This window comes from Delphinapterus leucas, chromosome 14 (assembly GCF_059928025.1).
Source record: "Delphinapterus leucas isolate spDelLeu-1000000601 "Yukka" chromosome 14, BTC_Dleu_Yukka2, whole genome shotgun sequence".
Classification (NCBI taxonomy): Eukaryota; Metazoa; Chordata; class Mammalia; order Artiodactyla; family Monodontidae; genus Delphinapterus; species Delphinapterus leucas.
Genome location: NC_143142.1, coordinates 1431905 through 1448314, shown reverse-complemented (window position 1 = coordinate 1448314; position 16410 = coordinate 1431905).

Genomic DNA, 16410 nt, shown 5'->3' with positions numbered 1-16410 from the left:
GTTAGATGACATAATTATTGATGGGCGTGACCAGCAAGAAAGAGGCTGGGATGGGACCAGCACGGGGGCTCAGCCCCAGCTTGTCACAGGATGCCTGATGTCTGGATCCACCGTCTGACCCCACAGGCCACGTGCCTGAGAAATGAATGTCTCGGGAGATGGTACAGGAGCTGAGTGCCCTGGAGGGCCCAGGGAGTAGCCCAGCATCCCCTCCTCTGTCCGATCCGCTCGCCACCTGTGATCTCTAGTGATTCTGTCTCAGTTGGTCCGACAGCACCAGGCATCCTGAGACCTCAAGGGGCTGCGGTACTGGTGGAGAGGGTGTTTCATCCATCCGTCCGTGGAGGCGAGCATGCAGGGCTTACAGCCCAGCCAGCACCGGAACATCCTACAGACTCTCCCGGGCTTGGCAGGCGGGAAGAGAGGCCAGCCACTGCCCCTGCCCTCCGGCACAGGGTGCTAGGGTGGGGCCCCCCAGCCGGTCCCCGGGCCCTCCCCGGAGCTGGCTAGAACCGCACATCCCAGGCCCACCTGGACCTGCTGAGTCAGACACTCTGGGCGGCCCACAGTCTGTTTCCACCTGCCTCCAGGACGTTCCACACGCAGGAACATGGAGAATCCACTGCGGCAGGGCTGCCCAGGGCCCCTGAGAGCCTGTCCCAGGCCGAGAGCCTCTGTCATCACTCCTTCAGATCCGTCCTTCCAGAGGTTCCACCAGGAAGGTACGTGCTGGCCCTGCACCCGATCAGGGACCAGGGACGAACCTTCACCCCCTAAGTGGCCCCTCCATGCAGAGCCCATCACACCCATTAGCCCAAGTGATGTGATGAGTCTTCCCACCCAGTGGACAGTAAGGAGAGAGCCTGTTCCCCACAGCTTCAGTGCCCAGGGCTGGAGACACACACGTGGACCAAGCTCTCTTCCTCGGGGCCTTGGATTCCGCGGCGTTTCCTGTACTCTGTGGAGAAATGACCAGCAGTGAGTTTGGGAGCAGCTACTCCTGCAGGATCCTCTCTGCCCGGCTTCTCGGCAGAGGCTGTTGGCGGCACCCCACCTGACTTCTCTGCCCTGTGATCAGAAGCCTCAGGGGTTGTATCTGTTGCAAGGCTGGTGCGTCAGTGAGTCCCTAACTCACTATGGCGAGATGGGAGCCATCAGGTAGGTGTGTCCCTCATTGGGCTGTGACGTCCCAGCTCCAGATGGTCCTTCTCTGCTCAGTCAGGTGACCCTGGGGCTGAGCCTGCACATCCCAGTTCTGCAGGGTAAGCTGCTCCCTGTGAGGTACTGCCATTAGGGGCCACTGATGAGGGAGGGGACATGCAGCTTCCTGCTGCTCTGAGCGTGGCCCTGGCAGTGGCACTTCTCCCAGCAGTGGACGTGCTTCCAGCCTCCTGATTCCCCGAGCCCCAGCCCTCCCACAATCAGCCTTACTGCACCCACTCCAGAGCACCAGTACCTGCCATGCAGGCCCCTCCCCAAGGGTCTGGGTCTCCTCTCCCTGGGGTCCTTCCTCCAGTTCCAGCTGGGACCTAGGGGTGGAGGCCACAGAGCAGGAAAAAAGGGCCCAGGAAGACGAGGAGAGGGCTGTGTCGGCTCCCTGGGGTGAGCCCTGGAGGGAGGGAGGAGGGAGGGGAAGCCCCACGTGGCTGGTGGGGTCTCAAAGCCATGAGGACTCCATGGTGGAAACACCGAAGGAGGTGAGTGTTCAGAATCCTTCCGCAGAAGGATCAGGCAGCCTTCCTCCAGCCTGAGCACGAGTCATCCCTGTGTCCCAAGAGAGGCACAGAAACTCTGAGTGGGCCTCCAGGTCCGAGTCCCGGGGAGAGGGACGAGGGGTGACCCCAGAGAAACCTCCCCAGGCTGATGACCAAGGCCTGCAGGGGGGCTGGCCCGTGCCTGTCTCCCAGTGTAAATGGTGCTGCTGTGGCCGACTTCCCAGTGCGCTAGGATGTCACCCAGCCGGCAGCTGGGAAGGGATGCCCGGAGGCCACCACAATCATTCCCACAGTCAGTGGACGTGAGTACAGATCACAGTGAGCAGCAGTAAAAGACTAGGGATGATGCGTTGTCAGTAACCATTCCCTTTGCCTTCTTTTACTTAATTGTAAGTTTATACAGCTTAATTTTTATTAATGGCTCTGTTTCACAACTGAATCACAAACTCCCTGAAAACATGACAAATGCCGGGGTCCCTCAGAGAACAGATGTCCCCTCCCTGTCCTGTGCGGACAAATAGCCTTGGCCTCAAGGAGTTGCCTTGCCCCCAGCTCCCTGGCGCTCTGTAAACCCAGGAATTCTCCCTAGGGACACAGATAGCCCCAAAGAGGCTGAGGTTCAGTATGTGCCCCATTGGGAAAACGGGGCACAGGTAGAAATTAAATTCATTTGTTAAACTGCAAAGGAACTACTGTTCCTCACACACCTGAGATTGAGCACAAAAAGGCTTACCTGCTAAAAAAAGACTAATAAAGACCTTGATCTTGAAGTCCAAGGTAAAAGACATCTTTGAGGCCATATCTTTAGTGACTTTCAAACGGTTCACCTCCACTCAGCTCAGCCTGGAATCAGGATGCATCACCTGTGTTTCCCAGGTGTGTCCAGAGGCCCCTTCTCTTCTCAGTCAGGACACCCGGTGGGAGGCCTGGTCCACGGAATCAGTGTTTTCTGGGGGCGTGTGATTCGCTGCTAAATTCATGCACAGTCCCTGGATTATTTTCTCATCCACATGCTCAGACCAGCAAGGGCAGTGTGCAGTGAGCTCTTTATAAGAAAACACTTTCAAGGATGCTCTGAGAACAGTTCTCCCTTCACCACAAATGAAGCCAGGGTGAGGGGTGGCTCTAGCATCACCCTGACGTGGGAGCGAAATGACCCAAAATGGGCCCACAGGGCTGCAAGAGGACAGCCGGGAGGGTCCCGGGCCCCAGCCCCTTCCTGACTCCCCTGCGTAAAATTGGGAGATGCAGGCAGGGAGCACCCCCCTTTCCACGATCAGCACACACCACAGGTGTCTGAGGCTTCACAGGGGGCCCCTCTGACCTCAGACTCTTTCTCTGACAGCTCAACCAGGGCCCTGTCAGAGCGACGGTGCAGACAGGAAAAGGCACCTGCTCTAGAAGACAGCCGCCTCCTGCAGCCTCTTGCCCACCTGCCACCTCCTACCTCCTTCTGCCCCCTCCTGCCCCCTGCCCGTTCTGGGCATCGTGAGCAGTGTGCAACCTGCACCACAGGTTCTCCTAAAGGTACAACTGCACAGTTCTGCCAACGAGCAAAGGGAGCAGTGGTGGGAGGGGAGAAACTTCTCCCTCCCTCTAACAACTTGCCTTGGGGGATTCCTATAAAGGACGCCCTTCTCCCAGGCAGGCCGCCTGGCTGCAGGTGCTCTCGGGCTTTTCTGGGGTCTGAGAAGCGCTGAGCTCCCCAGGGCCCCTCTGTCGGGGCTCATTACTTAAACATGATTCTGCTGGCTCAGTCACATTTCAAATATTTAAGGCAGGCGTTGCAGCCTGGTGGCCTGGGGTACTTTAATTGGTCTGCATGAGCCAACTTTGAAAACTCAGGGCATTTAACGTTAAAATGCCAGTTTCCAGCCTCTTAGCGTCTCTTTAAACTCAGAAGGTCAGGCCCCTCGGGGCAGGTGTCCCTCTGGGCAGGGGCCTCCTCTCTGTGGGCGGGAGCTCACAGCCCCCCTGGCCTCTACCTCCTGGTCTCCTCATATATCATGGCCTGGATAGCACTGTGGATCAGAGGGAAGGAAGTCTAGGCCCTTCAGGAGTCGCCTGTTTGGAGGAGGCTGCACAGTGTCAGGCGGGGCTCAGGAAAGAGAAGATTCGGTGCTCATGGACCACTGGCATTGCAGAGGGAAGGGCAGGCAGGTCACATCCCATGTGTCTGAAGCTTCAGAGGGCCCCCCTGACCTCAGACGCTTCGTCTGACAATTGAGCCAGGGCTCTGCTAGCACTTTCTGTGCCTCTGTGCAGACTGGAAAAAGTTACCTGCTCCAGGGGACACCTGGATACCCGTGGAGTGGACCACAGGCTCCTCCTCAGACCCTTCCTGCCCCTTCTGGGACCTCTGAGCCGTGTGCAACCTGCACCACCAGGCGGGGCAGCCCTTTCTCAGGCCTAGGGAAATGGGCTTGAAAGCTTTAGGGCTAAAGTGTGTTTGCCCAGCAGCTCCTTCTAGAAATTCATCCCATGATTGTATGCCAAGATTAATGAGCATAACGATGCTGTTTATAATGGTGCAAATACTGGAGAGAATCTAAATGTTTAAAATCGGGGATGCATTATATAAATTATCGTGCCTTATCCTAACAGCATTCCACGCAGATGGAAATAATGCTATAATGTGCGTCAGAATATCTGAACAAAGGCACTCATTGTGTTGCTATTTGTGGTAAAGACAGAGATAAATGTCTGTTGATACAGAATTGCTGAAATAAATTATGGGGCATCTATACTAAAGGACATTCTGAAACCATGAAAAATAATGAGTGCTGTGAATGTACTTATTTGAGGAATTGTATAATATAAAAAAACCTATATGCACAAGCTGGGGTGTGTGTATATGCATGTGTGTGTATATGTGTACATGTGTGTGTGTATGTGTGTGTATGTATATACGTGTGTGATGTGTGTATGCATGTGTGTACACGTGTGTATGTGTACGTGTGTGTGTGATGTGTTTGTGGATGTATCCCTGTGTATCTGTGTGTGTTTATGTATGTCTGTGCATATGTGTGTGTGCATGTGTTCCTGTGTGTATATGTGTGCATATACATGTGTGTCCTTGTTCATGTTCATACCGTCTCTGGAAAGATTCTCAGAAACAGGGTGAGAGCTGCTGCTTTCGGTGAGGCCAACAGGAGACTTATGGTCAAAGTAACAAAGAAGAAACGTTTTTTCTCCCCACTGGATCCCATTTTATACTCTACACCTTTTCACCCACGGACGCATTTTATTTGAGAGATAAGAGGAAAAAAAAGATGACAATCGAATACGCACCCATCTTAGGATGGGGGAACGGCGTCTGAGCTGAGGCAGGAAACGCTCAGCTCAGCCCGGGGGCCCCTCCGTGTCTAGCTCATCTCCACGCGGGGAGGAGTTTCAGGGGACCACAGCTTCTCGTCTCCAGCTACACACCCCGACACCAACCACATTCCATACTTTAAAGACGCTTTCAATTTTCGAGCAGCTCCAGGTCGACTGAAAACTTGGGGCAATTACACAGAGCCTCTCACTGCCCCCCAGTTTCCCTCCCTGCTCACCTCTCACGGGACCGCAGTGCATTTGTCCCCATTAAGGAACCAGTACTGATACATTATTACTAACCAAGCCCTTACTTTGCTCACGTTCCCTCGTTTTTCCCTGATGTCCTCTCCTGGCCCCGGAGCCCCTCCAGGGACGGAATTACACGGGGTGGACTTGTCCGCTCGGACAGCGCTCCTACGGCCGTCTGTGCCCCCGACATGCGGGGTGGGGAGGGCCTGGGAGGGGCAGCTCTCGGGGGGTCCCAGGAAGCAGGGCCCCTCGGGGCCTGGGGCTCCTGTCACTGAGGGAACGGCAGGAGCTCCTGGGGTCAGAGCGAGTCGGGGTGCTCAGCACACAGACCCAGGGTCAAAGGAACCCGGGACTGGGCCTCCGTCGCCCACGTGCCGGGTGGCGGCAGCCGCGTCCCACTGGAGGGGGTGATGGCTGGACCAGTAACAGGAAGAGCAGGCCCAGTGCCGGCGCCCAGCAAGCAGGAATAACTGGGGGGGGGGGGGGCGGGGGGGGAGGGCTTCTGAGAGGTGCAGGACGAGCCCCAGGTCCCACGGCATGGGGTGCGGTTAAAGGCTATTATGGGATGAATTGCATCCCCAAAATTCACATGTTGAACCCCTGACCCCTGGGACCTCAGGATGTGACTGTGTGTGGAGATGGGGCCTTTAAATGGGTGACTGAGGTAGAACAAGGTCATTAGGGTAGGGCCGAATCCCACGGGACTGGTGTCCTTAGAAGAGCAGGCGATTGGGACACAGACACGCACACGGGGACGACCATGCGAGGACGGTGGGGGAGACGGCCGTCTACACACCAAGGGGAGAGGCCTCAGAGGGAACCAGCCCCACGACACCTGCTCTTGGACTTCCAGCCTCCGGGACCTGGGACTGTAAATGTCTACTGTTAGAGCTGCCCGCTCTGATGCTGCGGGGGGCACGTCCAACCCAGCCCCACCCCCGTGCCCACACCCAGACCCCTCCTGGGAACGGAGGGTGGAGCGTGGCCCTCACCCAAGAGACCTGGTCACTGCACCAGCAGAGGGTGGCCATCACAGGGCAGTGGGCGCAGCCGGACGTGGCCGAGGGCCCTAGGGCCCCAGCATCCAGGAGGCAGGGGACAGTCAGGCCGGATGGTGGTGGACAGAGTCAAATATAAAATTATGACAGGTTTCAAGATGACATCCACAGAGCATTAAGCCCCACGCGGGGCCCGTCTGAGGGTGGACTAAGCCACCGGCCCGGCAGACGCATCTGCCCCGGGCGTCCCGAGAGCGAGAAGCACTTTTATTCTGAAGACACTGAAATCGCAGGAGGTGCTCCCACAGCATTACCTTGACTAGTGGAGAACTATGGTCGGTGTTCCCACTTCACAGAGGAGGAAACTGAGGCTTGGGAGCAAGCCTGGAGACTCAGGAGGTAACAGCAAACCTGGGTCCCCAGCCAGGCTGTTGAGCCCTGCTGGGTGCTGCCGGGCACTGAGGGCTCGGTGATTACAGGTGTTGCTACACCATCCTTGATGTCAGCCTGATCTGGGCGGGAGTATCCATGTCCCAAGCCCTGCCCACCCAGAGTGCTGGAATCTGGGGGAGGGGCACCCTGCTTTCACAGGCAGCCCTTCCCAGGCAGGAATGTCTGCCCTGTTTCAGCTCTCTTTGGAGAAAGACTTAACACATTCTGACACAGATGGACTTTCTCTTTGACTTTGTCACTGATTTCTCTCAGTCTACAGGCTGAGACTGGGTTCTGGAAGCAGAGATGCAAAGACCAAGGTGGCTTGTTCATCATCACAGTAGAGAAGAACATGGAGCCCAGGGAAGTGGCGAGGTCGGGGACCAGCCAGAACAACCCCGTCCCCCGCCCCTGCTCACCTCTTACCTCCAGCTCACTCCCATCCAGGAGTCCACACAGACAACAGGATCTTCATCAGGAACCTCCGAGTACCCCTGGGGGCCGATTTCGGTGCAGATGGGCAGAGATGCTCTTTCTGTCCCTCTCAGCACTGAAGAGTCATCCTTCATCTGGGGCTCAGGAGCTGCTGCTTCCACTCGCCCCCTGCACAACCTCTCTGGGTCTGTCAGACTCCAGATGAGCCCCGGGACAGTGTCTGTTGCGCATTCGAAGAGCATCCATCATGCGCACGCACCCCGTGGAGAAAAGGCTGAAAGCCCTGCCTATTTCACACCTGAGTGACTAAATCTTTAGTCCATGAGGACTTGCGGGTGGAGCCATGACTCAGGATGCTGGGTTCCTGGTAAAGCCTCGTCTGACCCGCCGCTCAGGGGCCACATCCCCAGAGCGGTAGACGTGCCCTTATTTCCTGGCAGTGTGCTTGCTGCAATTCATTGCCCCAGGATTCATGCCGAAGCTGTTTTCCTGCTCGTGATTCAGACCGTGCAGAGGCCGAGTGAGAAAGGTCCTGACCAGGCACCACCCAAGGCGGCTTTTCCCCCGTCATTAATGCTGCCTGGGCCTGTGCCCGTGCTCTGGGGGCAGAGGAAAGAAAAGCCGGATTCTCAGTTGGAGCCGGTGGGGAAGAGCCTGGGATTCGGGAGAGGAGGCCCCGTGGCCTCCATGTGCCAGGGGTTCCGGGACCTGCTGGCAGGACACCCGCGTCTGGGGCAGGAGGACGTGAAGAGCACAGGCTGAGAGGCTGGGCAGAGATGAGCTAGAATGCAGCTCGTAGCCGCGTGCCGTGGGCAATGACGTCACCGCTCCGACTCTCATTTTGCCCGTCTGTGAAATGGGGACAGGCATCACGTTGACGTCACTGAGTCACGAGGAGTAGACGGACAACCCCGCTAAAGCGGCACAGACACAGCACAGCCCTCCATCATCGACAATTAATATAATTACGGTTATTAATATTGCGGATGGTATGTTTGTTGTCGTATTATCTTGACGCCCATCTGTGAACTCTCCCCGCCTACCCTGTCCTCTGAACCACGTTCCCCAGGGCACCCGGGACCACAGGGTTGGGTTGGAGGCCAGGATGTGGAACAAGACGGCTCTCAGACGGTGTCCTTGGTCCCGAGCTGAGGGTCACAGCTCAGCCTGGGTCCCTTTGGGGGGAGGGTAGGGACTCGTGTGGTTCCAGGAGCCCTTAGCTTCCCCTGGCAGGCACTGCTGGTGGGTCTGTGATACTGCCACTCCTGCTGTGGGTCCAAGCGTTCCGACCCTGGATAAGCTCACCTCCCTCTCTCCTGGCAGCCTTTACCCAGCCTCCCCTCCCTAGGACCCCAAGGCAGACCCCAGAGCCCTGCACCTCTGTCTGCCCAGAGGGCCTGGCTGGACTCGCCTGGGGTCTGTTTCCCTGAGCGCCCATCACAGGTCAGAGACGAGACAAGTGGGAGGTGCAGCCTCACTCCCCAAGTCATTCTGTGGTGTCTTCTGATAAAATCCACCTATGAAGAGTGTGTGCTTGTGTCAGTGTGTGTGTGTGCGCACACGCACCTGCTACTGTTGCCAGAATATCCCAATCTGAGCATTTTTGTCGGTCCTACCAGTAACACAGTAATAATAACAACACACAAACACACACTCCGGTAACGTTTACCATGTGCCAGACCCCCTCATTAGGGGGTCATTAGAAATGAACAGATAGATGAGAGATTCACTTAATCGTCTCAACAAACTTCATATTTACAGAAGCATCGTTCACAAAAGATTAAGCAAGCAAACCACTGTGTAGAACGGATAAATAAAGTGCGGTACATGTGGATTCTGCCCAGAAAGGAAAGTGAATGAAGGAACTGCTCATGGACTCTCTAACACAGATGACGCTCCAAAGGTAAGTTGAACACAGTAAGCAAATCACAGGGGGTCGCGGGCCGGACGACTGCATCCTATGGGTTTGCAGAGTGACAACGGTCGCGTCTGTGTGTGAAGGATGCAGGAAGAGGGGTTAAAGCATAAACAGAAGCAAGGGGGAGGGAGGCAGGGCTGAGGACGATGGTACCTCGGAGGGAACGGGGAAGGAGGCTGGGAGGGATTTGGGGCTATTGTGGTCCTGGTGATTCTCCAGATGTGAGTGGTCCTGGGTGCGAGCCACCAGCAGCAGGGGCTGTGTAAACATCACCCACACCCTCAGCTCAGGTCACCCCTTCCTCTTCCCCTGCCCATGGCCACGGAGGCGGCAGTGATGGCAGACGGGGGGCGTGGAGCTCAGGTGCGGCTCCTTCCTGGTCCCACCTGTGACCTCGTCTCCCCTCTGTCCTCTCATGGCGGGTCCTGGATGGTCAGGACCCAGCGTTCAAGGTGGCTTTAGACCTGACTCCCCAGGGCGATTACGTTAGTAAATTAACCTAAACTCATCATCCCACCTGCACTAGTGTGGAGACCACAGGTGGGGGTTGCTACGGCACCGTCACCATGCTACCCGGGCATCCAATGACTTACATCTATTGTGTGTCTGTGGAGGGCAGTAAACAGCATCAGTGTCAGCGCTGCAGGATGCCCGCGGGATGTGAGTCTCTGCCTCACCTCTGTCCCCTGATCCCCCCTCCTGGGGACATCCAGGGCCCCTAACCTCCTCTCTACTTGCGCCTGGGGCCGCAGGGCCAGGTGTGCACTGCAGGGTCCCTCTCGTCTATTCTCCCGGGACCCTGCCTGTACCCCCTCTGTGCCCCACAGAGGGCTTCCACAGGGGCAGCAGAGAGCAGAGGAAACCTCACGTGGCTTCCCCGCCAGCCCCGCTGAGTCTCGCTCACCTGAGGCCAGCCTGGTCCACTCGGCGTCCACAGCACCTGCCTCTGTCCACCTGCGGCCCCGCTGCCTCCCTCCGGTCGCCGAGTCCTCCCTGGACAGGAAGCTGGGGTGGCTCTTCAGCAGGTGGGAGGACGGGGAAGGGCAGCGGGATGCTGAGTCTAGAAGCCCTGTGGCTTGTTCCCGTCCCAGCTCCCTGTCTGCTTGGCCTTCACCTTCCGCCCGATGTGTCCTGGGCTATCGGCCTCACCTGGGCCGTGTGTGTACGTGCGCTGGCCCAGCATCTCCTCGGGAACCACATCCCCGTTCTTAGTCCATTCATTCGAGGGGGGCAGACCCACCTCTGAGCTTAGCAGGGGGCATGTTAGCCAAGCCTGGTGACTGGGGATATTCCTTTTCTCGGGCCACAGGGAACCCTCCATGGTCCGCAGTGAAGCTGGACCATGGTGTCCCCTACTTTACTGGAGCCCTCAGGAAAGAAGTGCTTTATCTTAACATAAATCATGGGCTGTTTTAGCCATTTCTGCTGGACCCCCGGCTCTGGGGATGGGATGGGAGGAGGACAGTCTTCTCTGTCTGTCTCCGAGTGTATTTAATCCCCCCTGAGGTGTCCCCACTAGCTGGGCTGGCGGGGAGGCTCCACTCCCTCCCTCCCATGCTGCAATGGGGTGGTCTTGGCAATTGGTCCCTTTGATTGGTAGCTGATAATTCACTGAAATGGAATTCCACGGGGTGCAGGCTCATTAAGTCTCTAATGAGGAGGGAGGTGTCCCACCCAGCACGCCCTCCCCTCCCGGCCCCTCAGCAGCCCCATGAGCCTTTGCAGCAGCACGGCTGCCCTGATCAGCCTCAGAGGCTAACAGGAGGGGCCCTGGAGGGTCTGGAGGGGCTGCTGGGATTTTTACATCAGTATGCACCAGGGGTATCGGGGTGCTGGTCTGTAGTCGCCTTATACTATGTCTGTCTGACTTTGAGAGTTTGAGAAGGATTGGTATCACATTCTTAGATGTTTGGTAGAATTCACCAGTGAAGCCAGCTGATGTTGGGCTTTTCTTTGTTGAGAGGTTGGGGTAGTGATTCACACTCCTTATTTGTTGTGGGTCTGCTCTGATTTTCTATTTCTTCATGATTTGGTCTTGGTATGTTGTATGTTTCTAGGAATTTATCCATTTCTTCTCAGTTGTCAAATTTTCGGGTGCAATTGTCCAAGGAGGTCTCTTAAGACCATGTGTATGTCCGTGGCATCAGTTCTAATGTCTCCTGTTTCATTTCTGATTTTTGAGTCTTCTTTCTTCTAGCTAAGGGTTTGTCAGTTTTCTTGATCCTTAAAACAACTTTAGTTGCATGGATTTCTTTCTATTCTCTATTTTATTTATTTCTGGACTAATCTTTGATATTTCCTTCCTTCTGCTAACTTTGGGTTTAGTTTGTTCTCCTTTTTCAAGTTCCTTGAGCTGTAACGTTAGGCTGTTCATTTGAGATCTTTCTTCTTAAATGTAAGCATTTACTGCTTTCGCCTTCCCTCTTAGCACGGCTTTTGTTGGATCTTGTAAGTTTTGGTACGAGGTGCTCCATTTTCGTTTGTCCCAACATATTTTCTAATCTCCCTTGTGATTTCTCCTTTACCCACGTATTGTTCGAGACCGTGGTTCAATTTCCAAGTATTTGGGAGTTCCTGGCTTCTCTTCCCTACCAATTTCTAGTTTTATTCCCTTTTGGTCGGGGAAGATATTTGCTATGATCTCAATCTTCTTAAATTTGATAAGACTTGTGTTGTGGCCTGGCAGGTGGCCTCTGCTGGGGGACGCGTCATGTGAGCTGGAGGAAGGTGTGCGTCTGCTTTTGTTGGGTGCAGGGTTCTGCACGTGCCTGCCGTGTGGGGTGAGCCCCTGTCTCCCCACTGAACTTCGGTCTGGCTGATACATCCCTTACTGGAAGTGGGCACCGCGTCTCCTGCAGTCACTGTGCTACTGTCTACGCCTCCCCTCAATTCTACCTGTGTTTGCTTCCTGTAATTAGGAGCTATGCTGTTGGGTACACGTATATTTACAATTGCTCTGTCTTCCTGAATTGACCCTTTTTTTCATTATATAACGTTCTTCTTTGTCTCTTGTGACACTGTTTTACTTAAAGTATATTTTGTTGGATCAGATATCAGCAGAGCTCCCCGTGCCCCCTTCTGGTCACTAGTTGCTGGAGGACCTGTTTCCATCCTTTACTTTCAGCCCGTGTCCATCCTTGTGTCTTGAGGGAGGGTCTCGTGGGCAGCATATAGCGGGATCTTGTTTCTTTTCCCATCAGCCAATCGATGTGTTTTGACTGGGGAGGTTAATCTGTTTACGTTTACGGTAATTACTGATGGGGAAGGGCTTTGTGTTGCCTTTACACGTTGTTTTCTGTAGTCTCTCATTACTTTCCTCTCTTGCTGCCTTCCTTTGTGTGTTGTTTTTTAATGTAGTGACGTTTGATTTCTTTATAATTTTCTTTGGTGCATCCTCCATAGGTATTTTCTGTGTGGTTACCGAGGGGATTAAAAAACACCTTATTAGACATAACCATCTATTTTAAACTGATAATAACTCACTGTCGGCCACCTACAGAATTCCCACTTCTAAGGACCCCCTCCTACTTTGTACCATCAGTTCACGAGGACACCTCTGTACGTTTTGTGTCCATTCACACAGTTGCAATGGTCCGGTAAATGCTGTGGACCGGGTGTCGTTGTCAAGCTGGCATCACTGTGGGGAGCCAGGTCAGGGTCTTCCTCCTCCGTCCCCCCGCCCCCGTGTCTGGATGCTCTAACTCGCAACCAGGACCCCCTCGTGGGACGGCCTGCGGACACCCTGGGCCTCCATCCTGCTCCCTGAGCAGCCCAGTGAGAAAGTGTGAACCACACTTCTCAGGAAGGCCACTGGCAAGGTCATCCCCGGGCAAGGGTCTGGGAACGGGGCTGCAGACTGTCCCCACGCTGACGGGAACTTTCCCTTGGTGCTAAGAGGCCTCCGCCCGCCGCCCTCCTAAACCACTTGTGCAGACCACCTGGCTGAGGCTGGGCGCCTGCTTCCCTCCCTGGCCTGGGATGTGGGGACATGCAGGCAGGGTGGCTACCCGGGCAGACCCCAGTGCAGCTCTGGGCACCGAGTCTGACAAGCTTCGCTGGTGACACCGTGTCACCGGGGCTGTCATGACCTGCTGGGGACGTAAGAGCATCATCCTGCGTGGCTCCACGGGAGAGGACGCTGGACGCCCGTGCTGGACGCTCTGGACCGCACGGGAGACCCGGAGCCCGGTCTGCTCACCGCCCGGCCACCCTGCCGTGGCAGCGGCTGCCTCGGTGGCCAGACTCAGGGCGCCCCTGCCCCGCGCTCAGCTGCTTCCCGCCTGTACGAGCAGCGTCTTCATTGAACTTGTTTCCAAGCCCCTGGCGTGGCTTCCACCTCCCTCGCTGACTGCACCGCAGCGAGTCAGGAGCTGCCATTTCTCTACCAGAAGAGCGTCCCCCTCGGAGCCAGGAGATGGGCGGGGCGGGCCCGGCTGGGACAGAGGGCCTGGGGCCGGCAGCTCCCTGCACTGACCAGGGGCCGTGTGTGCGTTTCGCTCCAAGGCCGCCTGTCCTTCCGCCACGTCTCAGGAGCAGACCGCCAGCTCCTCCCGGGTCTCCGCTGTCGTTTCCCTTCACACACACAGGATGTCCATGCGACGTCTTTCCTCCAACTCAGGGAGCAGGACAGATGCTCAGGCAGGAGCCCACGCAGGCTGGGGGTGAGGACGGGGCCCCGCAGACGGACAGACAGACAGACAGGAGCCCCGTGGGAACCCCGACTCTGCGTCCTACCAGCCGCGAGCCCCAGCTGCTCAGTCACCTGTCGGGAGCCCTGTTTGCTCACCTGGGGTTGGGGGGGCGCTGGTGTCTGCTGGTTAGTGAGCACCGGCCACGCCCACCGTCCCCCGCCTCTCAGGCGTGTGGACCAGGGCGGTGGGCACCGCATCCCCATGCCTGCTGCCAGGCTCCAGGGCGGACCCTGGGCCCAGGTCACAGAGAGGGGCTCGGGGGGGCGGGGGACGTCATCCAGGTCGGGCACGTGAGGTGGGATTCCACAGTCTGGGACAATCGGAAGGGGGTCAGCAGAGACCCCGTGAGTCCTGAGCTAGGAGTGGTCGTTGTGCTCCAGGACGGGCAGGCTCCCTGGAGGAGGACACACAGGAGACAGAAGAAGAGTGTCTGACTCAGAAAGATACCAGTTAACGGCATCCCTCGAACCCCCGGGTCCTGCCGACTGGATGCTGGACCCCACCTGGCCCTGCAGTTGTGTCTTGTGACCAGCGCTGGGGCTACAGTCCGTCTGGGTGCGATTTTCTGTCGCTCACGACTGCCTGAGCGCTGAGGACTGCAGGGCTAACATCCACCCCCCATGTGTGCAGAATCCTGACAGGAAAGCTGGGAGGACGTGACCAACCACTGAGCTCACTGTCCCTTTGCTGGGAGGAGCAGAAGTGGGAGGGTTTATCAACTTTATCATCTTTAAAACAAGGAGGATAAACTGCTGCTTCTCCTGAGGTTTACAGAGTCAGGGGTCACGGGGTGGAGGTTAAGTTATCAGAATCCGATCCCGCGAGATGGAATCAGCCTCCCTCCATCCAGTTAAGAAATGATCTCCCGCCTCAGACATCACCGCTCCCAGCTCGCCTTCTCTGCTCGGAAATTTAATAATCAATGGAAAGATTTAATTCTACAGAAGTCAGAACTTTTGCCAAAGCTTGAATTTTCCCTAGTGGCTCCTCGGCACCTGTGCGGGTGTCCAAACATTTATGTGATAACCTAACTCGACTCCTTTTCTTGGGCTTCACTTAACAGCGTAATTGCGCCCCTGGCAGCTGTGCCCAGATGCAGCTTCTACAAACAGAGGAATCAACCCCAAACCTGCTCTGAGCGTCTCCCCTGGACCAAGCCCGAGACCCCTGAGGCTGGTCGGGGCAGCACAAAACTCGGTGACCTCTGCCCACGGGCTCTGCTGGTGACACCGGAGGTGAAGAGGGGAAGGAAGGAAGGAGAACTCATTCCTGCAATCATTCATTCATTCATTCCTTCGTTCAACACATATTTATTGAGTCCCTACTTTGTGTTAGACAGATTTATGCACTGGAAACACAATCTTGAATAAAACAGACCAAATTCCCAGCCCTCTTGGAGAATATATTCAAAGGACATTTATTAGATAAATTATACAATGTCGTTGGTGACTGGAGCTCTGGGGGTGGGGGAGTGAAGGAGCAGGGGGTGCACAGGAGGAAGAGACAGGGCTGCCAGGTGCGGTTGTCCAGGTTATACACTGCCCGAGTCTAGCAGCACAGCTCACATCAAAGTCAACCTGTGGTTATACAGACACTGGGATGGTTTCCCAGCAGATAGCAGTAACGTGTCTGAGGAAGGGTCCATTTCTAATTTACCCAAAGCCATCTCCTGGGCTCACAGCCATGCCAGTGAGACACAGAGTGTGGGACCCTCACTTCCAAGCAGCTCAGCCCCTCACATCCAGCTCCTAACCACAGCACCACACCTCTAGGCCCACACACTGATGGAGGACAAGGCCATGACTCAAATGTCCTCGGGCTGCAGACTGGAATGTGAGGAGTGCAGGTGCCTGGAGGTGAGTCATAGGGAGGGGTGGGGACCGCGGAGAACAGGAGAGGGTTGTCCTCTCCTAAGGACAGGGCCTCTCGTTTCATAGACAAACCTGCACCAGCCATGCTCACCTGCCCAGGAGCTACTCCAGCCCTGAACCCCAAGTGCACCCCTGCCAGAGGTGGGATGGCTCAGAGGTGCAGGAGCCGCTGAGCCTGGACAGCTGCTCTCGAGGGAGGGGGTCTTGGGTTCAACATGTCCTGCTGAGAAAAGTGAGGGCTTAGGGCTGGTTCCAGGCACATGGGGAGTGTTCACACCAGAGCTCTGGGATGGTGACCACAGTGCGGCAGGAGTGATTTTCATGAGTCCAGGTGGGTGGATGAGCCTCTGTGTCTCAGAAATCCTGTTCCCACCTGCAGCTCCGTGTGTGATGCTCAGATACTGGCTGGACTAAAACACGTGCTCAGAACTGGGGATGGAGGACAGAGCGACGGGAACCGTGATGGGAGAAATGAACTTCCACTTGCTCTCTCAGGAGCTGTCTGGAAGATGCAATTTACAGAAGGACAAGTGGCTGCAAAGCCTGATTTGAGGCTTTTCCTAAAGGTGAATTGAGTTCGATACGCTTTGAAAATTAATATCCCTGCTCTGTTTGCAATATGCTGTAAGTGTCAATTGAAACAGTCTTTCTGGATCCACCGCATGAGTCTATCACCTTAGACTCTCCTCTCTGCTTGTCCTCGTGACCGAGTTGGACCTTGTACCCAGCCATCCTCTCCACAGCCCACCGTCACCTTGAACGAGGCCCACGTTCATTCACTCA